We start from the raw sequence: 7,574 nt of genomic DNA, 5'->3' as shown, positions 1-7,574 counted from the left end.
CCTCAGTGCATGATTTTTCGTCATTTTTTTAAGTTATGGCTCAACCATGACGTGATGGGTGATTTTTGATACCGAATTTGAATTCAGCGCCCCAAAATCCATGGAAATACGTGTGTCTTGTTACCAGATCCGCACACTTGTTTTCTTGTGTGGCTGTGTTATCATTCCAACTCGCCATTTCGTTAACAGGGGAGAGGGCGAGAAGCAGGGTATTTGGGAGAGCTTGGAGAATATGATAGAAGAGAAAGTTGGAGAGCGTAGGAATAAAAAGGAGGAAAGAGCGGATAGGGAAAGGATAAGGGCAATGGAGTTGAGGATGGAGAGAAGAGTGAAGGCGCATAGGAAGAATAAAATTGTAATCAGAGGATTGTAGCTATAGAGCGGGGAAGAAAGGGAGAGAATTGAAGCGCTGCTATACAGCATCGGATGGGTTAAAGGCAAGGAATGGAAAGTTATGATGGTGGGGAGAAAGTCTCCTTTCTCCGAAGAATGAAGTGACAATGGTGACAATTATGGAATTAGAAAGCTGGAAAGAAAAATTGGGGGTAATGCGTAAAAAAATAGGATAAGGCACAAGGTTTACATCGATCAATATTTGACGATGGAGGAATGGAAGGTACAAAGAATACTCAACGACAGGGCTAGAAAGGAGAAGAGTGAAGGAAGAGTAGATGGGCAAATGTGGGTATGAGACGAGGAGCAAGAGGTTAAGGTTAAGTTAAAGGTGCTGTGCTGGAACCTAGCGGGTTAAAGAAGAAGGATGAGGATTTCTGAAGGTTAATTCAGGAATTCGATGTTGTTGGACAGGTAGAGACGTGAGTAGATAGAAAGAAATGGGATAGAGTAGAGCCAAAGTTGCCAAGTGGATATAGGCAGAGCCTACAGGAGGCGGTAAGAACAAAGAGGAAAGGAAGACCTTTAAGTGCGGGGATTATAACAGGGGTCAGGGATGGTTTAGAGGAAGAAGTTTATAGAGAGGGAGAGGGGTAGGGCGTGCAAATGTGGGCAGTAAAGATAGGAGAGGTAAGGTATAAGTTTGTGACCGTGTAAAATAAGGTTGGGATGGAAAGGGTTAAAGAAAGGATGGAACACTTTATAGGAGAGAGATATGAGGGTATGGTGGTACTGGGGGGCGGGATTTTATGTGATGATTGGAGGGGAAGGGGATCTGTGCCAGGAAGGGGGGAGCTTTGAAAGGAAATCAAAGTATAATATAATAAATGAAAAGGGGGAGATTCTATGAGACTGGATTGAAGACAGAGGCTGGGCGATGGCAAATGGTATTGTAGTAGAGAACGAAGAGGAAGAATACACGTATGTGAGTAGGATGGGGGTATCAGTGATAGACTATGCGATCATAAATATGCAAAGGTAGAAGGAGATAGAGAAATTAGCTATAGAAGGGAGGGTGGAATCAGACCATCAGCCATTAAGTTTGTGGATAAAGGTGGAGGGTAGCGAAAGGCAGGTTGGAGCAGAAGGGTCTTTAGAGGAGAGGGTATCATGGACGAAAGAGGCGATAGAGAAGTATCAGGAGCAGTTGGTAAACTTAAGCTTTGAGGGGGAGTCGGTGGAAGATATATGGGAGGATCTTAAAGAGAAAATGAAAAGGTGTGTGCTAAAAAAGGTATTTATAAATAAGAAGAAAGAAATGGTGAAGCCGTAGCGGGATAGAGAATGCAAAAAGGTGAAAAGAAAGGTGAAAAGAAAGTACAGTAAGTGGAAAGAAGGAACTGCGAAAATGGAGAAGCACATAGAAATGAGGAAGGAGTTTAGCTTTATGTGTAAGAAGAAAAAGCAGGAAGAGAAAAAAGATCTGGAAGAGGAGTTGAGAAGTGTTGAGACAGAACGGGATGTGTGAAATATAATTAAGAGGTTTAGAAAACGCAGGGTGGGGATAAGTGAGAAGATATGGAGTGACAACTCGAGGGAATTTCTTCATGATTCATTTCAGGGATCAGATGTACGGAAGAGAGAGAGAAGCAGATAAGGAAGTTGAAAAGGTCTAAGGCAGCAGAGCTGGACGGGGTAGAAAACAAATCGTGGCTGTTTGGTTCACCAGATGTGAGGGAGAGACTGAAGGAGGTAGAAAAAAAATGCCGCTGAAAGGGATTCCCAAGAGGTCGGAGGGAGGGGTTGATCGTACCATTGTATAAAAAAGGGGATAGGCAGAGGCCAGAAAGTTATAGAGGAATAACGCTAATGAATACGGCGTAAGAAGTATATGCGATGGTGTTGGTAGTTAGGCTGCGGAAGGATTTTGAGGGGAACTAGCCAAAAAGAGTGTCAAAGTGTACGCCTACCACGCAAGGAAAATGGCTTAATGGTGTTATAAAAATATTAATTATTATTATTATTATGAAAGGCGCGTTCCCTTTGGTGGATAGCGGGAGGTTGTGGCAGGCAATAGCAGAGAGGGGGGTGGAGAGAGTTCTAATCGAGAAGGTGAGGGAGGTATATGATAAGACAAAAGATAGGATGAGAAGTGGGGAGGGAATATCTGAAGCTTTCTGGATGGATAGGGGATTGAGGCAAGGGAGCCCGCTTATCCCAACACTTTTTGCAATTTTAATCGTGGATATGGAAAGTGAGCTAGCGGCTGGAGTGATAGGAAGTGTTAGGGTAGGAGGAGTAAGGATATAGTCACTCGCATATGCAGGTGACATAGTGCTACCAGCAAAGAGCGAAGAGGCTTTAAACGAGATGATTAAAAGGTTGAGAAGATACTTAAACAAAAATAGGTCACAGTTAAATGCGGACAAGTCGAAGGTTATGATGTTCAGGAAAGGAGGTGGGAGAGATAAGGGAGGGGAGTGGAAGTGGAAGGGAAAAGCAGTACAGGAGGTGAAAGAGTTTGTGTACTTGGACAGTCTGTTTCGCAGGAATAGGGGAGTGAATAGTCATATAAAAGAGGTGGAAAGTAAGTGAGCAGGTAAATAGGATACAAGAGAGGTTTGTAAAGTGGACGCTGGGGTTAAAAATGAATACTCTGAACTATATCTTCAGAAGGAAAATAGAAGAACGAATTTAGGGATTATAACGGCAATTCGAGTATGTAAATATAAGAAGAAATTTTTGGAAGAGAGGGGGAGTAAGCTGGTTAGGGAGTATTGGTGAAAGAAAGAGAACAGACGTAGGGGTGCGAAGATGGAGGTAGAAAAGGAAAGGTATTTTAGAACGAATGGATTGCAGATGGAGGAAGTGAGAAGGATGCACGAGTAAGGAAGGAAGGTATATGAGATGTTCAAAAAGAATGGCATGGTGAGAGGGAAGCTAGAAGGAGAGGAGATAATAAGAAAGTGAAGGTTTAACGGAAACTATGTTTGGATTATGCCAAGGGAGAGAGCGCAATATTTGTGTGAGAAATGAGAGGAAGGAAGTCAGGAACTTATAGCATGAATAAGATGCAGATGCATGGAGGATTACAGTAGGTTCTGGCTTTCTAGAGGGAACAGGATGTGTGAATTTTGCAGGAAAGGGGAGGCAAACTGGAGCACTGGTTGGAAGTGTGTAAAGAGGTGAAAAGGAGTGGGATAAGCATGGAGGTATTGTTGCATGAAAGGGGGGGGGGGCAAAAAGGCAGTGGCATTGGTGAAGGGAGTTTTGGGTAATTTGGGACAGAAGAAAAGGAAGGGGGGAGAGGAATGGAGAAGAAAAGAAAGGATAAAAATTCTTACTCAGGTGGTTTCGTGGTCGCTGATTGCGAATATTTCGTCAAAAACAAAAAAATTGAGTACTGGATTCAAAATCACAGGAAACATTTTGGAAGGTTAACAAACTGGGCTAGAATCTACTTTCTTAAATTACATTGAAATTTGTGGGGTATAGAATTATTTTAAAAATTATCATAAAATAGTTTAGACTTTCAAGTTTCCCCATGCAGAAATTCCAATATGGATCTGATCGGGGCTAGATCAAGCAGAATTTGTCTTAAATCGGGCTATCTAGATGGGACCAGGCTCGAAATGAAACGCTATTACTGATGGGGGCCCAAGCACAGCACCTAGAAATAACCCGTTCTCGCCCCAATCAGGTATATTTTAATTTATTTTTATTATTCCTAATTAAAAGGGATTCTTTAATGAAATAATATTAAAATCGCATATATCACATCCTAAACTGAAACGTGAGAATATAAAAATCAGATTATTAAACAGATCACGAAATGAAATCATTGGAATATGTAAGACTAGAAACGAAATATTTGTTAACAAACTTTTTTTGGAGCAAACAGAAAAACTCGAAAGATGCAATATAACAGCCAGGATTTATGTATGATAAACTATTCAAGTATCTTGAAACATATTTTTGGTATCAATTTCTAAATTGAAGTTGCTTGCAATTTCTATATTAAACATAAATGTAGAAAGTTATTTTTAAATAAGTGGATTATAATATTGAACTAGCTCTTTAAATTATTTTTACAAAAGCGACTATAGTTCAATAAGAAGGTTGTATTCATATGCCGATTATATAAAATCACCCAAAAATACGTGAAAATAAATGGGTTTATGACATCATTGATGATCTAATTCGTCTTCACATTCAACACATTAAATATTACTTCTGCTTCTTTTCTTATAAATAAATAACCTCACTTCGAGGTTAGGTTACATCTTAACATTTTTGATAAATTTACTTATTATAGTGTTCAACATGTAACTCAGGAATATTTTGAAGTATACGATACCTACGCACTCGTCTTGTGCTCGCTTTTGATATTTTTTCACTTATTTTGTCACTTTTGCAATTGTTGATTGCAATATTTTTGACGTTTGGCACTTTACATTGAAACTTGGACGATTTGGAATTAACCCACTTTAACCCCTGACATTAATAGAGCGCTATCTACTGTCTAGATTGGCTGTTAAATCGGGGTCTAGATGGGGCCAAATTTAACATCCACAAAAATGTATACCCGATCTGGCCCAAGTCGGAAATAAGGCAAATATTTGGCAATTTCGGCACTGGTCATGTATAGATGTCATTAAGTAGGCGAGTTCATTGCATATCTGCATAACAGTGGGAACGACTCAATGTGCAGAGGCACTCTTTCAGTAAGTTTAAAAAAAATAAAATAAAAACGCAGAAAATATCGCAGATTAAACTTTCAGTAAAAATTCTAGTGAATAAATTAAACCTCACTTTTCTTATTTGCTTCTGAAGTTTAGGGGTGGAGAGAAATGAAATGGCGCTCATATCGAAAATATCACTTTATCGACGAATAAATTACAACAAAAATATTTAACCTATATGTTTGTTCACTACTATTGCGTTCATTGCGTATTTTTTTAACATTTTAAGTACTCTGAAGTATCTTCTAGATAATAAATAGTTTGATTTGTTTAAAAAAAATACTTGGTTTTTGGCCAAGATTTCGGGGCTTCCGGCCCACTGTGGCGACACGCTGTGTTTAATTCGAGGCAAATGTAAACACCTGCATTAGAAGAGGTTTACCAGTGTGAAAGCGTGGTAAAGGAGACACGCCCTTTTCGACATTCTGGCCTATCACAGACAAAAGATCCCCCAAGTGCATAATTACGCAAAGGAAGAGTTCGGCAGGTATCGTGTATAAGGGTTGGGTGTCAGGACCGAGAAGGGTTAAATAAATCAAGCAACGCGAGTTGATTGGCCGGATAGACGGGTCGATAAAACAGCGTGAGAGAAAGGCTTGTACAGAGTTTATGTACTCCATGTGGCATCCATCTTCTGAGCATCTACATTCATAATTGCGCTATAAAGCCTTCTGTACTTGACAATGCATATACAATATTCTTCTTGTTATATTATATAGTATAAGCCTTCAATACATATGGGTTTCTTATTATAACTTTAAAAGCTTTGGCGGGTGACGGGTCATTTCATTCACCTTAATCTGTGGGTCTACACAGAAAAATTATATATCCGTGAAAAAGTCGTGAACTTGTACCTAGGTCTCGGATACGTGATAAGAAAGGAAACATTAAATCCTTATTTCAATAAGCAATGTATGGATAAATTTTTTTTTACGAACAGTTCGAATTTCCTAAGAAAAGCTCCTGCAATTTTCAGAAATAAATATAAAAAGGAAAAATTTTATTTGTACGATTTAATTTATATTAATTTATAAACTCGCAACACAGAGGATTTGAACCTTCGAAGACTGCTGCCTCTCCAGTTTCTAAGCATGAACCAAGAGTGCGCAAACACGCGCAGCGGTTGAGGCCAAACAATAAACACGGAGAAAAAGATACGATAGGCTTATCAAAAAATCTGTAACCATTACATATTTTCTACGTTAAAATAGTAACAGTAAAATAAAACATTCGTTAGCACTACAGAAAAATAACTGCAACGAGTACAGATAAATCAGTAGCATCTAAAGATAAATATCTGTAACATTTACATACAAATATCTGTAACGTTTACAGATGCAATTATGTATCGTTTAGAGAAAAATAGATGTAACGGTAACAGACAAATATCTGTAATGATTACAGACAAATATCTATCGCGACTACCGACAAATGTCCGTAACGATTTCAGAAAAATATTTATAACGATTACAGATAAACGTCCGTAATGATTACAGATAAATACATGTAACTATTACAGAAAAATATCTGCAATTACTGCAGGTTATTGTCCGTAACTACTGCAGGTGTGTATATAAAATTTTAAAATGTGAATATACCCTATACATCGAAATTAGTCACAAAAAAAACGGTGGGTTCACTAAAGTTGCGGTTCAAATAAAAGTTGGTATCATTTAGAATTTGAGCTCTAATAGATACCTGTAGAGAGCCAAAAGAATTCATTTACAGCCTTCTTCAAAAAAACATGAAGTACCATTCACAAACCACACGTTTGCAAGGTAGGGTTGGTAAGTTAGGAATCGATTTACAGTTATCGACAGATAACTTGAGACAAAAAGTTTCTTGCATATGAATATGCCTTTATGTGGAAATCTTTGCTACATAACCTGCAAATGATAATTATCAAGTCGTTATATCTATTTTAATTGCAGTATTATTTTGTTTCTTAATTATCTTCATTAAGTTATGTCCAACAGAGTTCAATTACATATTTAATTTAAGGTAAGTATTGTGTTATTAATGAAACATAATATCCAAGTGGGCAAAGCGAAAAATAGGTTCTTTAGAAATAGGCTCAATTAAAATTGAGATAAATTGAGATACTTTAGCACCCGAAGTGTGGTATCATTAAGTGCTCATTTGTCGTTTTGGGTTCCTTTACAGCAAGTGGGGTTTATTTTTGTTACAGCTCCCTGTGGAACAAAAAATGGGTTCCAATGGAAAACTCAGTTTTTTCGGTGGTAAGAAGTTATTAATTAAATAGTGTAGTCGCTTATCAATTGATTTAGTAACCATTTATATGTATACTAAACTTAAGTGAAGACTGCAGTGTTTTATTAGTAAGCTCTTACTAATTTCATTTGAAGGATCTCCCAAAATTACCGAAAAGCTTCCGAACCGTACCAGGTGTATACATATGAAACCGGTATTGCCATTTAGCGGCCAGTAGGCACACTTGTAGGCACTGTCGGAACTTACCATTTGTGCTAATTGGCGTAT

The sequence above is a fragment of the Belonocnema kinseyi genome, chromosome 5, assembly GCF_010883055.1.
Source record: "Belonocnema kinseyi isolate 2016_QV_RU_SX_M_011 chromosome 5, B_treatae_v1, whole genome shotgun sequence".
NCBI classification, from domain to species: Eukaryota; Metazoa; Arthropoda; class Insecta; order Hymenoptera; family Cynipidae; genus Belonocnema; species Belonocnema kinseyi.
Note: the sequence above shows the minus strand (reverse complement) of the source record.